Here is a 26,847-nt window from a genome sequence, read left to right on the forward strand (position 1 = left end):
TAAGCTCCTCAAGCACTATAACTGCCTTAACATGGAGTCGCATGCAGTCCCCTTTATTCAGTGTGTTCATCTACAATTTCTGCAGCCTCTAAAATTGTAGGAGTGTTTTTTTGTCACAGATGGTTGCCTTTACATCATCTGTAACTACCCATAACAATTGCTTCTGGAACATCAGATCAAACAGTTTTCCATAATCACTTTCAGCCCCACCCCCATTATCTATTTTCTCATAAAATTACGCACTTTATGTAGATACTCAACATGAATGATATTGTCAAACATTGTGAGGTTTCTATATTTCAATTGGGATATTATGCTTCCCACATAATTTCTCAAAGGTGGACACGAACTCTTCTATACAGTCAGTTTCTTTATAAATTGGGCAGACTTTCTCCTACTCCCTTGTGTTGTGGAGGTTATACTGACTGGCTAGGGAAGCTCCTTTTGCTGCTCCAATATTCTGAGCTACATTGCTTGGTCCTCCATTAGCTTCCTGTCTGCCCTTTTCTCAGCTTCCTCGTTGACTTTGACTGCTGCTATTTGTTCCATGCAACTTTGGTGGGCTTTCTCCTTAGCTACTTCCCTTGCTTTGGTTTTCCTGATCCTCAATTCTGCCATTAATTTCTGGTGCTTGTGTTCTTCCTGGGCTCTCAGTTGCTGCAATCAGGCCAGTTCCACTGCAGTGATCTTCTCTGCAGTATCTGTGGCAAGAGGGTCCTCTCTCTCTCCATCAGGTTCCCTTTGGTCAGAACTTATGAGCAAAGCTCTCAGGTCCTGAACTGGGGTTTCCTTTTTATGGGATAGTGCCCTGTCCCTACATAATTGTTCAAAGTCTTTTCTCTCAAGACCATCATACCACTCATTGTGACTATTCTTTAACCTTTAAAACTCTCAATGTCAAGTTTAAACTTTAACAGCATTGGTGTTATGATCTATAACCTTAATTGACCTGTGGTATGTGACTCCTGCCGAGACTATGCCAGGGTCAAGCTGTCCTGGAGTGGCTCAAGACATGGGTACAAATCTCAGGGCAGATTACAACGCAGGGCACAAACCCCAAATTGGTTGTGAGTTCTATGCTTAGACGTCACCAACCAGCAAGTGTAAAATCCTCAAGCAATATAACAACCTTAACATAGAGTCACATACAATCCCCTTGGGTATTTCAAATCTATTTTGCCACCCTGGTAAGCTTATGTTTGTGATTGATCATCCCTTATACCAAAGTTCACAGCAATATTTAGGTTACTTCCAGTCCCAAAGGACAAGTTACTTATCCCAGGTCAATTCTACTTTAGATCTCACACCGAAGACAACCCTTGGAGCCAATTCCATAATAAACTATCTGAAGGTTTATTAGCTAGGAAAATGAAATAAAAGAGTTATTTACGAGGTTAAAGCAGGTAAATATATATACACACAAATGAGTTCCAATCTTAAGTTTCAAAAAGCAATAGAAGTTTCTATAACAAGCAAGCTCCATAGGTCCTTTAAGGCTAACCCAGGGCAAGCACTGGGGATCTTTTGCTTATGCTTAGTAATCCTTGCCCCTCAGAGTTCAAGCAGCATAAAAGATACAGTCCCTGATTGTTAGTACTTTTTATTCCTTCCCCCCTTCTGCTTCCAGTCAAAAATTCAGCTGTTGGGAGGAATTCACTTGCAAGTCTCCTCTTCAGGGCGGGGGGTTGGGGGCAGGAGAGGGGCAGTGAGCAATAAACAAAGTCTTTTGTTCTGTGATGTTCTACAATTGTTCATCTGGTGTTGATGGGCCTTCTTTGTTGGACAGGAGATAACACCTCCTTTTGGAAACTATTATTTCAGATTCGTTAATGCTTTTCTTCTGTCTGGTGATTTACAGTTACTGAGCAAATGTAATGCCAACATACCCCGGCCGTCCATGGGCGGGATTGAACCTAGGACCTCTGGCGCTTAGTGCATGAGCCTCTACTGCATGAGCTAAAAGCCATAGAGCCCTTAGCTAACGCTGTAAGCAGACTCATTAATCTCTCTCTCTAAGTGGTCTCGGTATCACTAGATGGGACAGAACAACACATGCAGAAGGTGTGTGGATTACACAAACACTTGAATATTATCTTATAACATGGGATACAGATATTATAAGTGAGATTAATGCAAGCAACAACTTACAAGCATTTCATAAGTCTGAATACATTCTCATTATTCTAAAACGTATTTAAACAATACCAGCAGACAGGTGAGCCAGACTGGTTGCAGTTAGTATTTGTCAAAGTTCAGTTGAGCCCTAGGGGCCTTGGCGTGAGCTGGCACCTGGTTTGCCAGTGTCACACCATGCAGCTCCCCCCACAAAGGCCATCAGGAGCATTGCAGCTTCTGTAACACCTAAGTGGCCAGCAAGCCTTTTCAGGAAGTATGCCAGGCCCTTACTGTAGTCTGTCTGGGCTCGTGAGTCAACAAGCTAAAATGGGTATGATGGGGGAACAGTCCTCATTCATTGGATGCAGTCTGGATGCCAGAAAAAAGGCACTAAGTCCCCACCCCTCCAGTTGATTACGTAGTCATAGTTCAACTCCTCCCTCTTGAACTATGAGTATAAGCATTAATTAGGGGAACACCCACATGAACTACAAGTAACAATGTCTTCATTTTCAGAGTGTGGCTGTGGGTGTGCAGCAAGAAGCACAATCTGGAACTCCCTGATAGATCTGCATACATCCACCACACTGCTCTAGTCCAGCAGATGGGATGCTTGGAGACACAATATTGGGCATTCATGGAGATATTTCATAGAAGCAACATATTGAAGTCCTTCTCTTTAATGCAGCATGAATTAAGAACAGATGTGTAATGGTGTGCAAAAATGTATAATACCATTCAGCCACTAGGTGACACTATGTGTAAAACACCTTATTTAAAGGAACCTCTGCAATACCTCACAGAGCATTAAAGGAGCTTATGATGAATACATCTAATGTGTTTAAGAAAGCTCTGTGACCAGTCCATAGCTGGTACAAAAGAACATGACATGGTGTCAGGAGTAAACTAAGAACAGAAACGGAATTAAAACAGCAACAAAGGTTGCAGAACCACATCATCATGCCACTTCTCAATACCCCAGAGAACTTCAGCTTTGGCAAATCTTCAGAATGGACAGACTGGAAACAATATTTTGCAAGATTCTGCATTGCAAACAAACGCCACAAAGAAACAGGAGATATACAGATATCTTCATTAATTTATGCTATGGGGAAGCAAGCAGAACATATCTTTACATCCTTTGACTTTACTGAAGTCTGTCACAAAGACGACTATGAAAGGGTTCTGGCTATGTTTGATGCACACTTTATACCCCAAGAGAAATGTGAATTATGAAAGAGCATGTTGTAACCAGAGAATTCAAGAACCAGGGGAAAATGTTGAATGTTTTATAAGAGTGCTACATACATTGGCTGAAACTGTGATTTTGGGAATGCAAAACATGAAAATATCAGAGACAGGCTGGTTATTGGGTTAACAGATAAAGATCTTTCACAGCAGCTACAAGTGAACAAGATTTAACCCTAGCCAAAGCTATACAAATAACAAAGCAGACAGAATTAGTTAAACAACAGAACAAAAGGCAGAAACAACTTAAAAACCTGAAACTATCTTAGAAGCTATCAACAGATATTTGAGTGTTAAAGTCATTATTGTAAAACCCCTGAGGCAAGGAGAGAGAACTCCCAGGCTAAGAGGGACAAATTCCAGCCTACATGCACAAGGTGTGAAAAAAGGCATATTCCAAGAGATAATGCATGTCCAGCCAGAGACACATGGTGATATCAATGCATGAAATATGGACATTTTGCAGCTGTTTGCCACACCAAAGCAGTCAGAGAGTTGACTCATATTACAGACAATCAAGAGTCATTGTTTCTGGTATTTATCAGTTGTGAAGACATAGAACTTGCCTGGAGAGTGAAACTGAATATTCATGGCAAGACTATTGACTTCAAAACTGACTCAGGAGCTGACATCACAGTCATCTGAGAAAGGACTTACAATCACCCATTAAAGGATTTTATGATGAACACGTCTGGTGTGGATAAGCAACCTCTGTGACCAGCCCATATCTGGAAAAGACAAACATGGCAAGATAAACACAGCTTTGGCTGGTTAGGAGGGGCTTGGTTTCCAGTGAGTATTTTGTACACATGTAGAGTACCTAATGATGGTACACAGATTGGTCAGCTTCTTATAGTTTTCTTGAAATTTCTGTCAATTCTGGTAGTGGTCATGGTCTAGGCAAATTGCATTTCTAAAAAAATAAATGGAGTCAGGATGAGCAACCAAGCCTGCAAGGCATCATCAACAAGCACCAATCAACCAGAACAGGTAATGCCTGTGATTTAAATGTCATCTACTTTAACGCAAGGTATGTTGTCTTATAATTTCTGATTATTTTATATTATAGTAGCAACCAGAGGCCTCAGTCAGGACCAGATTCCTATTATATTAGGGACTGTACAGATCCTTGCAGTTAACAACTGTATTTTTGATGTTATCTTGTTTGCAGACAGACAGTTTAGAACACTTCCACTGAAAGACGGTGGAGAACTTATCTGATTGCTTGACACCACTTGGGCACTTGACCATTAACTTTGGGTAGGATGGAAAATATTATTTTCCCAGGCAACAGCAAAGTGCTTGGGACCCAATAATGGGATACAGTTATTTGTCTGTTTCAGAGATAAAACAGGTAACTATGTGCTCAGCTAGTACAACCTGGACAAGTTTGAGGTTTCTGGTGACCATGGCCTCCCTTTCCACTTGGCTGAGATTTCCCTTCATGCACAGATAATCTTGCCATATACAGGATGATGGAAGATGGTCAGGGAATGGAGTCAGGTATAAAAGAACAAGCACCAAAGATGTCTAAGTTATCGCAGTTGCTTCTCTTATGTCAGTTTTCAAGTACTGTACATTCCACATGGCTTTCTTGGAAGCCTTTTTCTTCAGCCTTCCAGAAGAGGCCAACAAGTTTGGAGCGCTGCATCTGGCCAACTACAACTACAACCAATAATTTCATAATTTTTCATAATAGAACAATAATGATACGACTAAAATAAAACTCAGCTAATTACTTGGCTTGGGACTATAGGCATGCCTCTGCAATGGCCTATTCTGGATCTAAACTGGGCTACAGTCTGGAATTGGTTGTTCCATTGCAAGGGTGTCTAGCATGTAGTTGTACCGAGACATAGGGTATGTCTACACTGCAATTAGACATCCATGGTTGGTCTGTGCCAGCTGACTCAGGCTCGCGGGGCTCAGTCTGTGGGGCTGCTTAATTGCATTTGGGCTTGGGCTGCAGCCGGAGGTCTGGGACCCTCCCACCTTGCACTGTCCTAGAGCCTGGGCTCCAGCCCGAGCCCAGACGTCTACACTGCGACTAAACAGCCCCACAGCCCAGGCTTGTGAGCCTAAGTCAGCTGACATGGGCCAGCTGTGGGTTTTTAATTGCAGTGTAGACATACCCTAAGTAACATTTCTGTCTCTGAGGTGATGGTTTCTGTTTTGCAGGGTTGCATGGAAAACAGTGAGATTAGAACTTGACAATGACATCCTGCCCTTCCTCTCCCGCCAGGTTACTGTTATTACTATGTATAATGGTGGCCATGTTTTCCAACCAGTAGTTACAGTCTTGTAATTTGTGATGTGATCATAACAATTCTATTTGGCCTGTTCAGATGAGGAAGTTAAGAACTTTTGTATCAGTTTAGATAGTTTGCCTGCAAAACAGAGAAAATACAAAACATACTTAATTTTTTAAAATGTAATTGTCTGCTGACTTTTATAGCTTTTTAGTTTGTTTGGTTTTCCAGTCATCATCAAGAGAAAAATGGAAATGACATCTTCCAAGTAATAGTTTATCTTCCTATATTATTGCTGCTGCTGGAAAATGCATGTGATATGAATCCGACAAAGTGGGTATTCACCCACGAAAGCTCATGCTCCAATACGTCTGTTAGTCTATAAGGTGCCACAGGACTCTTTGCTGCTTTTACAGATCCAGACTAATACAGCTACCGCTCTGATACGTGATATACTAGATCACCCTCAGATAAATGAAACATGCAAGGTATATTTAATTGCACTGGATGTCTCTGCCAGGTCATTCCCCAGCAAAGTGTCTGTTTATTTTTATTTACTCAAAATATATATTGTTTCTGTACAAGATATGCGAGATGCATGTGCTATTCATAATATAAATACATTTGGTAACTAAATCTAAGATAACACAATGTCAAATAACTCTCCCCAACATAAGACAGTAACGATCTTCTCAACTCAACTATCACCTCGCTGAGGTTCTAATCCTTGGAGGGGGCAGATAGGATTTGCAAAGTGTAATTAATAGTGCTGACATTTAGGAGGCCATTATTAAGATTCAAAGTTAACATTCTGTTAAAATGAATGTGAAAGTTCACACCTCTCCTGGTGTTGTTATAGCCTCAATATAGACACGAGAGTCAATAAGATGGCACTGTATCAGTTTACTCTGTGAAGGTTAACTTTTCAACCAGAACAAAAAAAACTTCATTTTTCTTTTCAAATAAAAAACTTTACTTCTGGTGACTACAGCAAAATCTCAGATAGGATCCTAATTCTATAGGATTCCATGGATTTTCTTTATGCCTAAATTTCTAGTGTTCACGTTTATTAAATGATCCAGGCCTGATCTTGAAGTTCTTGTTCACATGGGGCTGCAGGATTGGGTCATACAACATTAACAAATTGATATTGTCAACAGTTATCCATAACTGCATTTGAGTTTTGTAGTAAACTGCAGTGTGAGATAAACTGTTTAATGTGTTTTAAGTGGAGGATTATTTTATTATCCCAAAGGAAGAGAATAATATGTAATTTATTCACTACATGACCCAAGTATTTAATTGTCCAAGATAGCGATACTGGAAGATAACTCCAGATAAGCAGAAAAAATGTTTGAAATCTAAGGTATTCTAAACTAATCTACCTGTCCGTGTGCAGCCTTCATTGCCAGGATATCTGGGTGCTCACCAGCTGACAATTATCTGCCTTATAGTGTACAACAAAACACCAAACTTTGCACATATGCTGTAGGACTAGAAGTGCTATCGGTGAACATAATTTAGTTTGTGAATGTGATACAGTATCTATACATATCAGAATATGTAAGAACTGGAAATCGGTGCGTATCTTCCTATAATTTCCTGTTTCAAATGGCTTCCAGGAACTGAAGATTTGGTGGAGGATGGGAGAGCAACAGAGAGAGAGAGAGAGAGAGAGAGAGAGATTTTATTTCTAGAAATGGACAACTTTTTATTTGCCTAGAGTTGCTTTTGGTTTTCCTGTATGTTCAGTGTGTGTATATATATATATTTCTTTTATGGTGTATAGGCCTGCTTACAAGTTTTGCATAAGTACAAGAGAAGATCATTTCTAAAGGAAATATTTAAAGAGTAAAGTATATTTACATAATTTCAGTAATTCCTTTAAGTAATAGTAATATGATAGTTTAGAGGGATTTGAGGCAGACAACACAACAAGCAGATACATAAAGCTGTGCAAAACTTTTATAATGAAACTCAAAACCAAGTGAAATTTATTAGGTGTCATTAGAAACTTGAAATTTGGGCCAGGGTTGTCAAAACTCTGCCAAGGATTGTGAACCTTTCAGTGAAGCTGGGCTGAATTTTGAGTAAGCCTGGGCCAATTTTTGAGTGAACCTGGGTCAGTTTATAGGTTTGGGTATAATCCATGCAAATCAGATTTGGAGACGAGATACTCTTCAGCAGCAGCCAGATGGCTGCTCTGGGGCTGCCATATCCCCACTGTGACAGAGCTGGTCAGCCATCAAGGATGGGGAACTATCAGATCCAAAATTCCCACTTGTCATCCACAGGAAATTAAAATGAGGTTTGCAGCCAAGGTTTTTTGGGATCCATTCAACCCCTCCTATTTTATTGGGCTCTGACTGAGTCTCTTCTCCTTCTAGTCCCTTCTCTCTTCCTCGTGCAAGTGGCTCAGTTTGAGCTAGCGTAATCCAAGGATTACAACTGCCTCCACAGGCTGGGAGCGGAGATAGAGAGGCCATGATCAAGTTATCTAGGTTCTTATATAGCCCACATCTCTAAGTGCCTTTGCAGTATCTGAGTGTCTCTGTAGGTGAAAAGGGAACTCCTCAGCCTCTTCTGGCCCTCCACACATCTTGACCATAAAGCAGCTGATGAGACTCTCTAGGCCAGATTCATCCCTGCGCTGATGCAGGTGCCTGCACATGCCCAGGGGGACACAATTTGTGCTTCCTGTTTTCAAGAGTTGCAAGGGCCAGTGTGGGCCCTCAACAAGCAAGCTGCACTCCGGCTTGAATGAACCTTATGGGGCTTTGTAGGGATGCAGAATTTCATGGGCACAGCCTTTTTCCCCACCCCAGCCAAGCCTCATCCAGACATACATCCAACCCCCTCCCTGCTCTCAGCCATCCTGCCATGAAATCCCCTCTGCTCCCAGTGCTATTGCTGAAACTATGCAGGGCTGGTGGAGATTAATCCACCAAAGACAAAGTAGAGAGATGGTTTGTGACAAATCAGACATCTCCAAACACAGTGGGATTTAGGGTATCCATAGTTTGTAGGGATATTTTCCTCTCTACTATTGGTAATCTGACTTTTTGAAGGTGCTTCTCTGAACTGACAACAGTGATGAGAAAAATATTTCCTACATAAGTTAATTAATTTCCTTGCTTCTGAAGCCACCTCCAATGCTCCTGGGTACACACACACACACTCTACATTTTCTTTTTCTGTCCATGAGACAAACAACATTGTGTCTTGGCATCAGGGACATACCTCTTAACTTGCCAAGGCCCATGTGTGTACACAATGTGATACAGGTATGAGACACAAGAAAAATAGCATAAAGGAGATCAGAATCAGGCTTTCTATTTAACCCCATATCATTTTCCCCTCATGACAGTAGGGGTAAGAAGGCGTGAGCAAATGAAGAGAGAAACGATGAGATTTCAACACACTGCTTAGATATTTTCAAGGATACCAGTCCTATTTCTTCAGTATTTAAAGGCATTGTTGGAAAACCATATAATTTTATTTCTTTATGCATTCCGAAAATTACATGTTTATTTGTTTTTTATAATGCTTTCCAAATTTTAATCTTGCTTTCCAATGAAAATTTCAGTTTGGCTGCTCAATGTCCAATGTTCATGATTAACTGACAGGTAGAATTATCTGGAAAATTTGAGCATTTTGCTTTTCTACAGGTAGTAGCTTTTTAAGCGCTGGCATGTTTGCTTTACATAATCTATATTATGTTTTTCTGCAGAAGTCAGAATCGTCTGATCTAAGCAGTATAGGAGTGGGCTACTACCATAGCAGTGTCACTGTAGGTCAATGTTCTGCAGCACTGGGTTTCTGGTCTTTTAGTTACTTTGTATGTTAAGACTACAGTATTTTAAAGGAGCTTTTGTTATACAAATGTAAAAAAGAATATTGCCCTTGAATATGTGATAGTAAATTAAAATAGTAAATTATTTTGCTAAATTCTGTCATTTCCCCTCTTTTTATGCAGGCTGGAGCTCAACGCAAACCTAACTAAGGCCTGATGCTACATTGTGATCCACACAGAAAGACTAGTGAGCCTGAACTTAAGTGGTGAACTTAAGTGAGCCTAATCTTCAGTGGTGCTTCTCGGGGCTTCAGCAATCCACCCAGTTGATAGCAACTGCAGGACTGGGACCTAATAAAATAAATGCTGCGTGTCTGTTTTGATGGCAAAGGGGATTGAAGGTTTTTCTCTTTCTTTCTTTCTTACTTTCTTTTTCTTAAGAAATTGGTAACTATTTCAACTCTGTTTCATAGCTTATTCTCTCTCTGCCTCAGGAAAAAAAAAGTTGTTTCACTGGATCACATTTAAAGTTATTTTTCTGTCCAGTCATGTGATATCAGTTGTTTTGCCAGAAATGCACAACAGGAATGGAGTTTTCCTTTCTTGAGCCTAGAGAAGAGGTGTCACATCTGTATGGCATGAGAGGTACATATTCCCCAGCTTTTCTGGAGTCTGGACTGTGTTGAAAACTAAATGAGCCAGATTCTTCTGTGCCATGTGGTCGCTTTACACAGTGCTGTTTTTGTAATTTGGTACCTAATGCAAAGGTGATCCTCCCATGGTCTAGAGCCCATATAAGAGCTCTTACATTCCCCCAGTGTGGTCTGTATAGCAGAGAAAAAGAGGCATTACAGATGAAAGGGGGTGAGGTCCAGATGCCCCTGCACCACACTAGTCCTTGGATTCATTTTGGCCCCTTGGGGGTATTGCAGCATGGTAAGTTATACAGCCCTACACAGAGCTACTGCAGGATTAGGAGAGGATAAGCCACTTGTGTACAGCACCTCTTGACCAGCAGCGTGCAATTTAGCCATACTCCATGATCTGGCCCATTGAATTGTTTCTGTTGTTACAGTATGGCTAACTTCCACAATTTTATTATAAGCCTGATAATGTTTGATTCGTTACTTAAAGCCCCAGTTCCTGGAGACAAGAGATTGTGTAAGAATCTCAAGTTTCATTTAAAATAATATAGCCCTCATGGTTGTGGAAAAAAACTTGAAAATGTGACCTGATTGCATTCTAAAGGCTCAGACACTTGAAGGCAAATAAACAGAACTCAACATTTATTACTTTGTAAAATCTCATAACATTTAAGCCAATCTTATGATTTTAGGGTATCTGATTCATGATTGTTGAAGCTACAGGGCTGGCAATATCGAGAAACAACTCTCCCCTTCCCAGATCTGCCAACTCTTCAGTTTTCCTCATAGACTAGGGTGGGGGTAGTCAATTATTTTTTGTCAAGGTCCACATTTCTTGGTTAAAGGTATAGTGTCAAGTTCAGAGAAAATAATAATAATAATAATAAAAACAATGATAATAAGTAAATTAAAAGATTTTGGGGTCCATTCAAAAGCATGTGGCAGTCCGGATTTGGCCCACGGTTCACCTGTTGACTACCTGGTGGACTAGAGGTTTTCAGATCTCCTACAGTTTTATGAGAAAAACCCATCAATTGATGGGATCTGAAGAGACTGCCAATGATTTGAGTGCCTTCCCAATGGCCCTGCCTCCTGGGAAATGCGACCAATCAGATGTGGCAGCCAGAGCTCTTCCCCCATCCCCTTCCTCACCTCAGGAACCCACAGGGATTTTTCTGTAGAGGAGGGGGGAGAGGAAGCAGAAAAAGCCCAGAAGATCAGGGCAGCTCTACTCTCTCCTTCCCCTCCCCTCCTGTGAACAATAACTCAGCACACCTCTGCTCCTCCCCACTTCCCTGTTCTCCTCCCTGTCACTCCAGGTGTGGGAGAAGGGAGGGGGGTTAAAAGCCCATGGAACTTGCCCCCCAGCCTGGGAGTGGGGGTGAAAAACCCCTGTACATCTCCCCCCAGGCCAAAACTAATTGATTTGGGGTCTGGTTTACAGATGGGCAGGGAGGTGCACCATTCATTTGGGGCTGGGAGCTCAAAACTGGTGTGGGGCTGATGAGATGGGCTGGGAAGTATATAATTAATTGATATAGGGATGGTATGGGTGCAAAATGAACTGATGTGGGGTTGGGGAACAGATAGAGATGAGGCTGGAGTGGCACAGAAATTGTTATTTGTGGGTTGAGGAGAAGTGAGAACCCTTTGCATTGTCCAGCAGAGATTTATTCACATTAGCTTAATTTACACAAAGTTGTGTACTTTATGCAAATTAAAATCTACTCTTTGTCATGAGGCATTGGCAGGTGTGCCTTTAGCTTCATCCTACCACCATGGCTAAGTTTTAGCCTCCTCGGTCCAGATTGTCAATGGAGCTCAGCTACTTTTAGCCCCCAAAATAGGCAGCCAGATTTTCAAATGTTCTTTTTTAAAAATGCAGCCAAAAGCAGCACAGTGGGACGTGACTGGTGCTGAGCTCTTTTGAAAATCTGGCTCCAGCTGTGGGTATTGAGCACTTGAAAATCTGTCCACGAGCTGTTTTGAAAATACGGCCCTAAATCCAGCATACAACTGCAGGGATTCAGATATCTGGTGCTTCCCACATTCATAGGCATTTAGGATTGCCTTGCATACCTAAACAAAGCTCCACAAGAGTTGATGTGGTGTCTGTACCTTGGTATGTAGTGTCTTTTTGCTTGTGTGTGTGTTTGTACTGCCCCTTCAAATCCCTCTCCCTGCTTCCATTGTGTGTACAGTGCAGAGTTGACACACACTGTATGCTTTTTCATGGAGATTTTACTTTTGTTCTTTCTTGTTTGTTCTGTAATCTAAAAAAAAAAAAAAGAGCTTGAAGCTGAAAGTATATTTTTGCTTTTCTTTATATGGAGCACATGTACTTGCACCTCTGAGTTGGGTGGAGGAAAAATACAGCACAAATGTAGGGGAATTGTCATGATGTGTACAGCTCAGCTGAGCAATTGAGTGTTCTTTGTATTCAACCCTTGTCATACATCTTCCATTCTCCACCCTTTGTTTGTTTATTACCCTTGTGACCCTATGCCCCATATTCTTCATAGATATGCTTATGATATGAATATGGCATAACTAAGATATATTTTAGACAAGAGGGGTCATGTGAGATATCATTGGAAAGGTTATGATTTACTGAATATGATTATTGTATTTGTATGCATGTATCATTTCTGTATCTGAAGTTAGGAATATTGACTATGTAACAATTACAACTGTGTTTATACTTGGGAAACGCTCACCAGACAATGTGCAATCAGCCTGGATGGGCCATTAGGAAGGACAATAGGATTTTGAAGATGCTAATCTCCCTCCTTCCTGAGAAGTTTCCTGGGATGTTGCTTTGACACTTCAGGGTCAGGTGATCATGTCACCTGGTGGAGGTCAAACTGGGAACCAAAGGATTCCTGCCATATGCAAATCCTATTTAAGGCTGGGGAGTGAGTTAATCTAGGTTCTTCTCCACTGCCTCCCCACCCAAGAAGGAAGACTGTTGAAAACACCCAAGAAAGATCTAGCCTGTGAAAGGAATACCTGGAGATTTAAGCTGCAAGCAGTGTAGTTTACCATCAAGAAACTCTGCCACCTGCATAAAACAACATTTAGGGTGAGAATTTGTTACTACATCTCTACCCCGATATAATGCTGTCCTCGGGAGCCAAAAAATCTTACCGCGTTATAGGTGAAACCACATTATATCGAACTTGCTTTGATCTGCTGGAGTGCGCAGCCCTGCCCCCCCGGAGCACTGCTTTACCACGTTATATCCGAATTCGTGTTATATCGGGTCAGAGGTGTATTAACTAGTTAATTTAGTGTATTAAGTTTAGGTTGCATATTTTGTTTTATTTGCTCAGTAATCTGCTTTGTTCTGTTTGCTATCCCATATAATCACTTAAAATCTACGCTTTGTAGTTAATAAACTTGTTTTTGTTTATTCTATAACCAGTTTGTGTAATTCATAACTGGGGGGGGGGGGAGAGGCAAAAGTTGTGCATATCTTCTTCCACATTGAGGGAGGGAGCGAATTTCATGAGTTTACACTGTATAGATCTCTTTTTGGGTTTACATTGCAGAGGGGGTATGCACTTGAGTGCTCGGCAATCCCCAGGATGAGTCTTCTCACACAGAGCTGATTTCAGTATGTGTCTGTCCTTTTGCAGCTGGGTGTGGCTCTACCTGTGTGTGTACTAGAGGAGGCTTGAGGGCCTGGCATAGCAGGACAGGGTGAGGGAGCCCAGGCTGGTGGAACAGGCAGGCTCAGTGGGACCCCAGTACATCAGGTGGCACCCCAGAAGGGGGGTCCAACACGTCACAACCCTCATTTGTGTCCTGTATGAATTTTGTTTGTAAGTTCTTTGGGGAAGAGAGAGTGTCTTTATTTGTTTATGTAAAGCTCCTACTATGTTTTTATGTGCTCAACGGTAATAAAATAGAGAAAAATAGTGACCTCTTCATGGCATTTGGAGGTTACTTTTTCAGCAACAGTAGTGCCTTATCCATTAAAAACTAGCCAGTACTGATCGTGACAAGTCTCTTGGACCTCACTGCCTCATACAAATTGTCTTCAAGGTATTTATAGTGACTTGTGGCCTTTCTGAAGCTTCAGAATGGCACAGAATCAGTTGAAAACATTGTTAGGTTATCTGAAGCACTTAAAAGTTTAATGACCAGAAGGAAGTATGAGCTTCTAGGGTATAAACACCAATTGCCCTTAGGTAGCACTCTGGCCGGGTACTGTGCAAGAAAGAGTAGGCTGGTGGAAACCCTCATTCACATTTTCATGACGGTGTTAATATGGAGGTTAAGGAATTGACTGATTGAGTGTAAGGAAGCTGCAACTCATTCTATTGGCATGTTGTACAAATTGTGGAGTGTAAGCAAAAAAAAAAAAAAGATCTAAAATGGCAGCAATCAAGTAAAAGATTAGAAAACTGCAAAGACTAAGATGGACATATCTTCTAAAAGTGTAGAGTTGTTGTAGCTGTGTTGGTCCCTGGATATTAGAGAGAAAAATGGATGAGGTAATATCTTTTATTGGACCAACTTCTTTTGGTGAAAGAGACAAGCTTTTGGGATACAGAGAGCTCTTTTTCAGCTCGGGGAAGGTACTCAGAGTGTCAGAACTAAATACAAGATGGAACAGATTGTTTAGCTTCAACAATGGAACCCTACAGACAACTGTATACAAGAAACCCAGAGATCACCACACTTACCTTCACAGATCCAGTAACCACCCCAAACACACCAAGAAATCTGTTATCTACAGCCAGGCACTCAGATACCACAGAATATGCTCCAAGGAGAAAATTCAGAATACATACTTTAACACACTTAAAACCACCTTCACCAAACAAGGACTCTCCACCAGAGAAGTAGATCACATGGAACAGGCCACCCAAATACTCCAAGAGAACCTGCTGAAATACAGGGGGGGAAAAAGTCGAAGCACACACCCCTAGTTGTCACCTACCATTCCACACTGGAACCCATTTGGATTATCATTAAACAGTTACAACCCATACTTGATGGGCACCAAATCTTTCTCTAGCCCCCTATTCTGGCCTTCAAATAACTCCCCAACCTCACTTAGCTCATCATCAGATGGAAGCTCCCCACTGACTCATCAACTCAAACCAGCACCAGACCCTGCCATAACAACAGATGCAAAACCTGCGGACATATCTCTACTGCTACAATGATCAATACCCCCCCCACAACACAACTTTCAAGATCCGTGGGTCTTACACATGCCTATCACAACATGTGGTGTACCTCATCCAGGGTACTAAATGACTCAGTAGCAGCTATGTGGGTGAAATCAGACAGTCAATCACTAGGCTCTCCAATGAACTCACACAGAAAAACGATAAAAGACAAAAACACCTTATCACCTGTGCGTGAACACTTTTCCCCAAACGATCACTGCATATCTGACCTCTCAGTCCTCATCCTCAAAGGAAACCTGCACAACATCTTCAAAGACAAGTCTGGGAGCTTAAATTCATAACTTTGCTAGACACTAAAAATCATGTTCTTAATAAAGACACTGGATTTATGGCTTATTACAACAATCTGTAACACATTAACCACCCCTTTTTTGTTCTGTGACTACAGAGACATTAAAATGTCACTTCACCTTGAATGGCCCCTTAGAATGCTAAACAATCTGTTCCACCTTGTATTTAGCTCTGACACTCTGAGTAACTTTCCCAGACCTGAAGATGAGCTCTGTATAGCTTGAAAGCTTCTCTCTTTCATCAGCAGAAGTTGGTCCAATAAAAGATGTTACCTCACCCACCTTGTCTTTCTAAATGTGTAGATTTTGGATCCTAGGGTGGATGCACTAGGGAGTGATCTAATAAAACATTGAAGTCAATGGAAAGCTTCTGCTTTGGATCAGGGCCAAAGGGATTAAAAAGGAGAACAGATGTGCAACAGGTAGATATTTTGTCAGGTGTGTGTGGATGATATAGTCATAACATGAAGGAGGCATAAAATAATAGCTGCTAATAGGTATTATATAAACGTTTATCAACAGTATATCTTATTTTGGTTTAAATATATGTCAGAGCAAATATTCAATAAGAAAAAAGTGGTTATTATACACTATAATAGAGATTAAACATAAAAGCAAACATACACAACAAAATAACCATTGTACCCTAACAGCAGCACCTAAATAAAAGTTCAGGAGTACTTGTGGCACCTTAGAGACTAACAAATTTATTAGAGCATAAGCTTTCGTGGGCAACAACCCACTTCTTCGGATGCATATAAGAAGTGGGTTGTAGCCCACGAAAGCTTATGCTCTAATAAATTTGTTAGTCTCTAAGGTGCCACAAGTACTCCTGTTCTTTTTGAGGATACAGACTAACACGGCTGCTACTCTGAAACCTAAATAAAAGTTGTCACTACACTGTTAATATCATTTAATGTCAAATTTTCCTGCAGTTGTACACCAAAAAAAGGATTTTTTGTTCCTTCTTGATTGGTATAAATCATATTAAGTACAGTAAAGTTAATTTATATCAGATTTAAACCTATGTAAAAGGTGTTCATAAAACTCTATACACTGCATTATAGCAATTGTACAGATATAAGCCAAGTGGGGAAGGAATATGGATTTAAAGCTGAACTGACTAGTGAAATTAGCCCCTCACAAAACAAAATCCCCACTTGTGAGTTCTACCTTGCATTGGATTTCAGAAGGTCCGGCTTTCAATGAAAGATATTAAACTGGAAACCAGCTCTAGATTTAGCTTTATTCCTATGTGAGGAGTAAGATATCGCTAAAACATGCACCCAGATTACTTCCTCTGTTCATAAAGCAAGAGAATGCCTTTCTCCTGACCTAGGTTTATCTATGGTTTAAAAAGGAGCTTTCCACTGAAAGACAGAAGATCAAACATTTTAGGTAAGCATCTGGTTACATCTTTAACAATAAAGAGTATTGAAACAAGTTCTCAGCATAGACATGGCCTAACCTCCCCCCCCCCCTTTATAAAAATCTAAAGAAAAGTAAACATTTCGAAAAGTAATAAATAACAAAAAAAATACTGAAAAAAAGAAGAAAAAGAAGATGACGATGACGAAAGAAATCTGTCTTTTAGAAAACTTTGATGGCTATTTCTCTGGAGAAAGGTAATATTTATAGTATTTTTTCTTCCTTAAGAATTAAATATTCCTCTCTCAAATAGCACTGTAATTGTATTTTTCATGGTATATGTCTTCTCTTTTCATCTGACAAAGAACCTCAGTCAATCTCAGTAGTTTGGAAATATTATCCCTGACCAATTTTTTTAAAATTGCTTTCTAGTGTATATAATAATTAGAAATATCTCTATATTAAATACTTTTTTCAACTATAAAATGTAATAAATAGAAAGTACAGTTATGGAATTTACAAGATAACCCAATAGCTTATTCACATGAACTTCACTTGAAACATCGGTTTGAACAGAAAGGACAGTTGTCATGTCTATGTATTTTACATAACAGAGAAATGTCATTATCATTTCAAGAAACAAACGATGCAATTGAGATCAAGTTAACAGTTAACTTTATTAAAGACATTATAATATTCCATCCAAAAGGAATGAAACTTTAAATTCTGCAATTGAAAACTTCACCATGAAGTAACTCAGTTATCATAACAAGCACAGAGACCTCAGTATATGCCCTGGCAAGTATAGATTACTTTGCAGCAAAACAACAAATTGAGTTGTCTACTATGTAGGTGAAATTTCAATTGCTTTCTTTTTCCTTTAACAACTGTTTGGAGGGTGGGGAGAAGAAAAGGAAGAAAGAGAAGTTAACAAATGCTCTGCAACTGTTCTACATGGCTTGGAGAGTTATTTCAAGTTAAACGTTATTTGAAGAAAGTATCTTATCAAAAACATAAAAAAGATTTCAAGACTTTTCTATTTCTGTCTTTGATATATTTCCATGGGGAAATGTGAACTAATACAAGAAACAACAAAATGTAGGCAATTTTATGAGATTTAAGAATAGAGTCTGGTCCAATTTTATTAAGTTCATTGATATAAGTTTACCAACACTTCCATTAAAAGGTTTTTTTTGTTTGTTTCTTTAAAAAAAAAAAAGATTCAGAAAAAATAGTGGGTTTATATCATACAGTCTTAGGTATAATATATTAAGACACCTTTCTAGATTATAGCATGCTGCAAGTTCTTTGATAGCTTGACAATGATACTACATTATTTCAGGTGTTTCTTATAAATTGTTGTCTCCTATAGATCAACTAGAATCTTTGAGACAGAGCACAGGTTTTCTTATTGGAAAACCAGAGTGGGTCAGGTATGATTTCAAGGTTTATTTATAAGTACAAAGCAGAAAACAAAAACAATATGTAAAGAACCTTTTTAAACAACAACCCACACTCACAGCTCTTTGCCTCATCTTCCATTGGATGAAGGCTTTAAAACAAGTGTTGTATAAATTGTCCCCTGAACTGCATCCATGAACTAGCAGTGAACAGACTTGCTCAGTTTTGTTTGTGATCACAAACTGTCTTTAAAAGCTTTTTGCTCTATCTGAATATCTCTGGGTTTCCCTCCCCGCATACACACACTGCTGTTCACAGTGAGTTCAAGTTCATACCTGGTTCATTGAGAAAAATCACACAGAGCTAGTCACACGATAGAAATCACATGGTATTATTCTTGTCTCTCTGACTGGGTGAGCAGGACTGGCTCAACAGAAACTATCCATCAGTTGGTTTCTCAGAGAGAAAGAAAGAGAGAGAGAGGCGCAGTTCTGCTGAATTCTATGATCCTCTTGGAAAAATCTCCTTTCATTCAACTTAAAAACTGATTTATTTTGCAATATTCACAAGAAGAGAGAAAAACAATCCCTTTTCCCCAACACCAAGCTATCCCATCTCTGGAACATTTTCTATGTGCCTTTTAGCTTGATAATAACACCTCCCATATTTATATAATTGTAAGCAATTTGGGGAAAGGACTATCCTTATTTTTGTGTGCTGTATGACACTGAGCATATTGTCAACACTAAACAATCAATAGCAAACCCAGAAAAATAAATGTCCTCGTATTTCTACCCCCCCTCCCCCAGGCCAAATTCATCCTTGATGCAACTCTGTGAAATTAGCCCATCGTGTCTATTTGGAATCTGACACACAGTGACCTACTACATTGATTATCTTCTGTAAATCCTGTGGGAACCGTCATATTTATATTTTACATTTAGCCTGACATAAGTATCCCTGAGTTTTATAGGGAGATATTTACACTGATATCTCATTTTTGTGCCATCAGAATGAGACCAACAGGAGTTAAGGGAGAGATGTGGGCTGAGGGGGATACACTAGTCCACCTGTCTCTCTGAAGTCCTGGTCTTGGACCCTGAAGGCTGGACAGCTATCACAATTTGTTCACCCAAAATTTCCTGCCTTCCTCAGACGACTGCTTCTCCCCTCTTCAAAGCCAAAATGTGGTAAACTACAGTCCAGACTGCAGCCAAACTGAAAACAAGCACCATCCTTTGCTCCTTTTTCATAACAGCAGTGTAAAAGAAAAAAAGTACATCCCTGCCTGTTACCAGGCTGAAAAAAGAAAGGATGCTTACAAACAGTTCAGTAATGTTTCCTTAGGGCTAGTCTACACTGGCAACGCTAAAGCACTGCTGCGGCAGCGCTTTAACATGCCTTGTGTGGTCGTGGCGCAGCGCTCCCAGCACTCTATAAAAACCACTTCCAGGAGGGGTGTAGGTACCAGCACTGGGAGCATGGCTCACAGCGCTGGTGCACTGTCTATACTGGTGCTTTACAGCGCTGAAACTTGCTGTGCTCAGGGGCGTGTTTTTTCACACCCCTGAACGAGAAAGTTGCAGTGCTGTAAATTGCTAGTGTAGACAAGCCCTTAGTCTGTCACATTGCCACTCCCAGCAGCTCCCTTATAAATTCTGCAGGAAAGCTAACGGACTCAAGCTGCTTCCTGGCCCTGATGGTTAACCCTTGCCTTTCCAAGGTAGAATTTGAAACCTTGCTGACACAGTCACCCTCCGCCCATCGTCCTCTGGACCCAGATGGGTGGAGAGACACTAACGCAGTGGACCGAATTTTAAAAACTTGAGACCCACACGCAAAACTAAAGGTGTATGTGCAGTTGTAGGGCTACATTTGTGTGCGTGTAGAGCCATGGGAGAAAGAGATACTATTTCCGTTATTAGTGTTTAGTTATTTTGAGTGTGATGTTCTTATCCTAGAAGAATGATAAAAAATGTTAAATTGAGAGCTCTGGCTTCAGCTGCTTTGCTGCTGTACTCTACCTGCTAGCTCTTCCCTGCACATAGGACTCGGGGTGGGACATAACACATAGTGTTCTGCCTGATCCTCAGCCAGAGCAACAGTCTCTCTAGGACCAGTGCAACAAACATAATCCTGATCACCTTTCAACTGCTCTTTTGGTTCCCTGATGGCCCAGGCTTAGCGCTACCTTTCCCTCTGCTCTGATTTAGCTATGTCAGGTTCACACTTGGTGCAGGTGAGGATCAGGCCTTGATTATTTCCTTCCAAGAGCAAGTTAAAATGGGAGATGTGGTTCCAAAGTGGACCACTGGGGGAGGAGTCCACTAAGCCTCTGTCTGGCATATGGTGAAGGAGGAGAATGGGTGGGGGCAAATAAAGCTGATGCAAGAAGGGAAAATGAGAGTGAGACACAAGGGCCACTGAGCATGTGGCCCTTTTGAATTACTGAGGACTTTCCCTCTTCATTGAGTAAATGTTTGGATTATCAGAGAAACTCATTCCAAAATAGATTAAGGGTGAATCAGGATTTGGAAGAAAGGAGAATCTTGCCCAGGGAAGGAGCACAAGGATAAGTTACTGTAAAAGAGACTGTTTCAGTGCAGTTCTGTTCTGCTTCTCAGGTGATTGTTTCCCAACCCTCTTTTGATCCCAGATTGCAATGTATGCATGAAGATGAGAGAGAAGGACATAAAGTTGTCAAGTTTGAGAAGAGCAAAGGTGTTAAAGTGGGGAGTGAAAGGAGATGAGAAAAGAGAGTTAAGGAGGAACTAGATTATTCTGGGCCTTTGAAAGACAGAACAAGGATCTAAAATGTGATATGGAAGATGAAAAAGAAGGGTGAAGAGGGGAGAAAACTTTCTCTTTGAAGAATTTGATGAGATCTTGGAAAGATATGGGAGTGGTCTCTTAAAAGAGACATGAAGGTGGAGAAGCAGCAGTACTTGATCAAGCAACAGAAGTAGGATTATTTTATAAAGATAATGGCCTGGCTGAGGAAGGTGTGAATAAATGTGCAGTAGAGGAAGGCCACTTGGTACTTTGAATATATAGTTCTATGGCATAAGAGTAGAAGTACAGGAAGGGAATGGAAGGGATGGGTAAAGTTCGTGGTTTTTTGAGGCAAAAAAATTGATAGCGAGGAGAGCAAAGGATTCTAGGGCAGGAGGAGAAGGGATGCAGTTGTAGGTGGCAATTATGGAACTGACTGAGAAGGACACTAATTCAACAAGGGGAGGGCAAAATGCAACAGCATAATTGGTGACATTAACAGGTAGTAAGTCTTGAAAGGAATCTGGGCAAGAGGTAGAAGAGGAATTTAAGTGATCAGAGAGAAGAACAGTTTCTTGTCCATGAAAGGCTGGTCATGGTAATGAATGTGGGATTTGATCCACAGTAACAGGTAAATTATGAAGTCAGGGATAAGAAAGGAGAGACAGCAGAATGGAAGGGATCTTTGATATGGGAGGTGAAGTGACCAGTGATGATAGCAGGGAGGCTGTGAAGCAGGAAAGAGGAAAAGTCAGAAGGTGACATCAGAGAGGAAGCAGGAAGAGGAAATGGTCATGGTAGAATACAGCTATAGAAAACTATAAATTAAACTGCAAATGCCATAACTATATTGCACTGATATCCTAGCTACTACTATAAATATTGTCAAAACCCTATAAATCTGCATAATTAGCTTCAAATATTGCACCTCACACAATTGCCTAGTTGTACAAATAATATGATAATAAGTAGTTATCTTCAAAGCCCTTTACAAACATTAATTAATCCTCACAACACCTCTGTGAAGTAAGTATTATTATTCCTGCTTAACAGATACGAAACTAAGGCTGGGTCTACACTACCCGCCTGAATCGGCGGGTAGAAATCGACCTCTCGGGGATCGATTTATCGCGTCCCGTTGGGACGCGACAATCGATCCCTGAATCAACGGTCTTACTCCACCAGCGGAGGTGGGAGTAAGCGCCGTCAACGGGAAGCCGCAGAGGTCGATTTTGCCGCCGTCCCTACAGCGGGGTAAGTCAGCTGCGATACGTCGAATTCAGCTACGCTATTCGCGTAGCTGAATTTGCGTATCTTAAATCGACCCCCCCCCGTAGTGTAGATGTAGCCTGAGACAGATAAGTTAAATGACTTGCCCAGCACCACAGAGAGATTTAGTGTAAGTGCTTAGATTGCAGTTCAGAAGTTTCTAGCTCCCAGGGCTGTGCTCAGACCACTAAACACACCTCTCTTTCAGTGGTGTCCTATGTCTCAATATGTCTCAGTGTGGTACCATGCATTTTGGTCAGGAAATTTGAAAATATGTCATTTTTCAGAACTTTGATTTTAAAATGTATATGTGTAAACTTTAAATAAAAAATTAGGTTTATGCTAGACTCTCCAGATAGATTTGAATCTAATATGCAATGAAGATTTCCTTTCTTAATCCTCTTTTGGGATTAGAAAGGACAAAAAATATAAATTCTTTTCCAAATATGGCTGAGGGACTCCTATTGTATCTCACGTGATAAATGAAGCAACTGCACATCTTAGGAGTTCCTTATGAAGGGGAGACCTAAAAAGAAATGCAATTTCCTGGAAGACTGTTCTGATGAAAACCAGCTTTGGAATAAAAAGGAGCAATCCCACTTTCTGAAGGAAAACTTGGAAAGATCCAGCGACCTGATGAATGCCCCTCTGTCTGATGGAATTGAGATTATAAGGGACCTCAGTGGATGGTAGTTTAAGAAATATTTCTGCTGTGTCATTTGGTACAGTCAAATTTTTCCTATGCCAGGTGTTGAAGCAGATATAATCTATTGCTTTGTTTTCCGTTATTAATGTCCCTCACTACCAGCATTTTAAAGATCCTATCAGGTTTCTATCCAACTGGTAATTCTGGAATGGCAAGACCTTCCTCGGATAAGCAAATGGCTACTGAAACAGTTTACAATAATCTGGAAATGTAGTCACAAAATGAAATAGTCTGCCATGATGAATGAAAGACTGGTCTCCATGTTCCTCTGAGAGTCTTTCACATACTCAAATTTCTCCTCCTCTTCCTGGATGACTGTATCCCTCCAAGATTCAGGAGAAGAAGAAGAATGTTTATGTCGAAACCTCTTCATGAAATGGTCTCCTATTGGATAGGCATACAATGGCTGGTGCCCCATGGCTACATAGGGCCCAAAATATAAGGATAAAGGGTCAAAGGTACCACAATAAAAGAAAATCAAAATAATGTAGAAGTTCAAGGGGGAAGACTGTGAATGCCCCAGAACAATTAGGAGAGATTGTCCAGTGAAACTCATGTCTTGGTTTTGACCCCTCTTGGGCCTAAAGGATCAATCAGTTGTCATGGGCAGCCAGATCCGTGACCTTAATGGTATTTATGACCAACTGGTGAGTTGGGAGAGTGCTTCAGTCTGTGGCAGTTCCTACGTTCAAAGAAGGGCAGAATTGAGGACTTCTTATAAGATGGTCTCAGCAGATCATTTGTGTCTTTCAAAGGTCTTGAATCTGACAGAGCTTCAGAACTGAGAGCCTGCTCTTTAGATATTTTGGTAGACTTTGGTCTGAGGTGTGGTTCCCTCACAGCGTTCAGCTGAGCATTCTACACTTCTTCACTCCATAGGAGATTAAGCTGCTCTTGCTGATGAAGTAAGACACAAAGGGTAATGCCAATACAAATCTCAGGAACTGGTCTTTCCTGAGGCAACAAAGTTTTTTGCACAATTTAAACCTGGATTGTCTATCTAAGTTCATCACAAGGATGAAGGATAAAACAGTAAATAAGCACTATTCTGGAACTGGAGGATAAAATAGATTACTTCAGAAATATGCAATGGTATAGACCACAACTTTTCTGGGATGTCATAATGCCTTAGTTTTTTACTGTCCTAAATTAAATTCTAAGGGCACAATTGTGCCTTATAAGTATTAGCCTTCATTGGCAGTGGTGTAGAGCTCATGCCCCAAGCAGGAGCTCTAGGTCAGAGCTCCCTGATGCACAAAGAGTATGCCACAGCTGCACCATATCATGTCCATTACAAGGTTGGTAAAAATTGCTAGAAATAGAAAGGAGGAGCCAGCCTATCTTCCGCCACCAGAACCACAGCTACATAAAAGGAGGAGATGTATTGAGAGCCCCCTCTCAAGAACCAAAGCAAGCAGCAGGATCAGAGCCATCAGCCACCAAAGGTCTGGAACCCACCGTAAAAGAGAAAAGTCCCAAGAAGCATGAAAGAAAGGAACCTGGCATCCAGGCAGCATTGTGCAGAGAGTGGGGGAGAAGGAAACAAGGTGCCAGGGAAGAACATACAAGCGAGAAGATAAGAAATGTACCAAACAGCAGAGAAGCATGTGTAGGGAGAGAAGACAAGGTAGTAGAGACACTTATACAGAAAGGCAGGAAGTAGATAGTGGAACAGAAGGCACGTGAGGTCCGAGGGGTGTGTGTGAATGAAATGAACAGCAAAAGGAGATGGTGCAATCCATTTTTTTTCAAAATGAACACAATATTTGAGGCTAGATTCTGCCACATTCACTCATGTTAAGTAGTACTTGACTTCATGAGCAACCCCTTTTAAATCTCGGAGTAAAGAACCTCGCAGGGTGAGTAGGGGTGGCAGAATTAGGTTGCTATTCTACTAAAGGCAGTTTAAAATACCTTAATGCTTTCCTAATGTTACTTTCCATGTATACAATTGCTGCAGTTGTCACAGGGAAGTTGTGTGATCATCACTGGAATTGTGCTTGGGAGGTTGTGAAGGAAAGTGGTCCATGACAAAATCTCTCTATTAAATTGTCACTGGAACTACATATGTGAAAAAATGTTCCTCAAAGTGAGAAAGGATTGCAGAATCACGTCTACAGATAATGCACATACAATATATCGCAAGAAATAGGATAATATAGACTAGAGAAATAGGCCTGAGCTGCAGAGTTCAGATCTAGATCCTGATACAGACTTTCCCAAAGATCAGGAATGTTGGATCATGCTTTTGGTTCAGAACCATCTACTGTTTTTACAGTAAATGATGTAATATGGTCAAACACCAGAAATCACACAAGACTATAGTCTATTGGTGAAAGGGGTTTCAGATTATATTCACATCTTTGGTTTCAAATACAAAGGGCTCAACTCTGATGTCCTACCCAAACATACATAGCACCAAAAAGTGGAATGAAGTATGCATTAACAGAACTGATAGCAGATTCTGCTAAAAACCCTAACCGTGCTGGGATTCTGCTGTCCTCTAAAGGTACGTTAGGATGCCCAAACATGTTGGATGTGCTTGTGCTGACATATCCTGGAAAGGGTACATGGAAGGTTTTGGCCCCTCATGCCAGTTATTTGCATACTGCTGTCTAACAGTATCAAGAATACATTTCTAAGTGTTTGCTGAAATAAACCACACACATAAGCCTTCTCAGATGTATAGTCAGTAGAGTTTTTTGACAACATAAGATTCCAAATGCTAAATTCAGCACTAAGAGACATCATTTAGATTGTGACTCTATCTGAGAAACTTTGGCTCCATAAACCAATAAATGGATTGCCCTAAACTATATGCAATTTTAGATTTCCACCTCTACCAGATATATTATGGGTGATATTCTCTGTTTAATAACTAATGCAAACATTATTCAATACAAGTTACTAATATATATATATATTTAAAAAACCCTTAATTGTATTTAATTGTTTCAGAACACCAAAATGAGAAACACACAGGACAGAAATTGCTTGTCGAAAACATGAGAGGGAATTATAATATTTTCTGGCACATGGCATACCTTTCAATGAAGTGAAAGGCATGTCACACTCCAGTTTTTCACAAGGCATGCTGCAGCTAAAAAGCCAGCTTTGTAATAAGACTTTTACTGCACCAAGATTATACCACCTGACAAAAATTCTGTGGACCTGATTTTAATTTTGGATACATCAGAGTTAATTAGGAGTAGCTCTTCTGAAATCAGTAGTGTTAGATTAGTGTAAAATTAAGTACTACAAACGTTACTTCAAAATGTTGCAAAGCATGTTGGAGTAGAGTTGGTTAAAAAATGCTTTATTTTTCCTGGGAAATGTTGCATGTGGAAGGTTGGGGGGGGGGGGGAATCCTTCAAATTTTTTTTTTTACTTTTGATGAAAAACTGGAACCAGCCCCCCCACCCCTTCCCAAAACATTTATTGTTAAGTAAAAAGTTTTGGGGTTGAAAATGAATCACCATATCTTTTTACTGTAATTTTTTGACCAAAATGAAAATTGTCCATGACAATTTTGGTCAAAAAGACATTTTTATTTGAAAAAAATGTTTGGATGAAAAATTTCGGTCAGTTTTAGCAAATAGCATCAATGAACTTATATGTAACGTTTGACTGAATCAGTTACCAGTAGGATATGATAAATAATGATTGAGAATATTATAGAGTTTGTTTCATTGTCACACATGTATGTTTGGAAGCTATGACTTCAGCACAGATTGCGTATTCCTTGATATTATGCTAATCTCAGAAACTATTCTTGTCTTCATTATCTG

At 40.3% G+C, this 26,847-nt stretch overlaps 2 long non-coding RNA genes across 9 annotated transcripts in view; one reads left to right on the forward strand and one right to left on the reverse strand.

Annotated features, from left to right (window-relative positions):
- The window catches only part of LOC122174237 (uncharacterized), an 81,607-nt gene extending 68,138 nt beyond the window's left edge, over window positions 1-13,469 (forward strand). The window contains exon 2 of the long non-coding RNA XR_006175807.2: window positions 9,589-13,469. This is a non-coding gene — a long non-coding RNA (uncharacterized LOC122174237). The remainder of the gene's footprint in view (window positions 1-9,588) is intronic.
- The window catches only part of LOC101948281 (uncharacterized), a 170,267-nt gene that overhangs the window by 28,834 nt on the left and 114,586 nt on the right, over window positions 1-26,847 (reverse strand). The window lies entirely within an intron of this gene.

The sequence above is a fragment of the Chrysemys picta genome, chromosome 6 (genome assembly GCF_011386835.1).
Source record: "Chrysemys picta bellii isolate R12L10 chromosome 6, ASM1138683v2, whole genome shotgun sequence".
NCBI classification, from domain to species: Eukaryota; Metazoa; Chordata; order Testudines; family Emydidae; genus Chrysemys; species Chrysemys picta.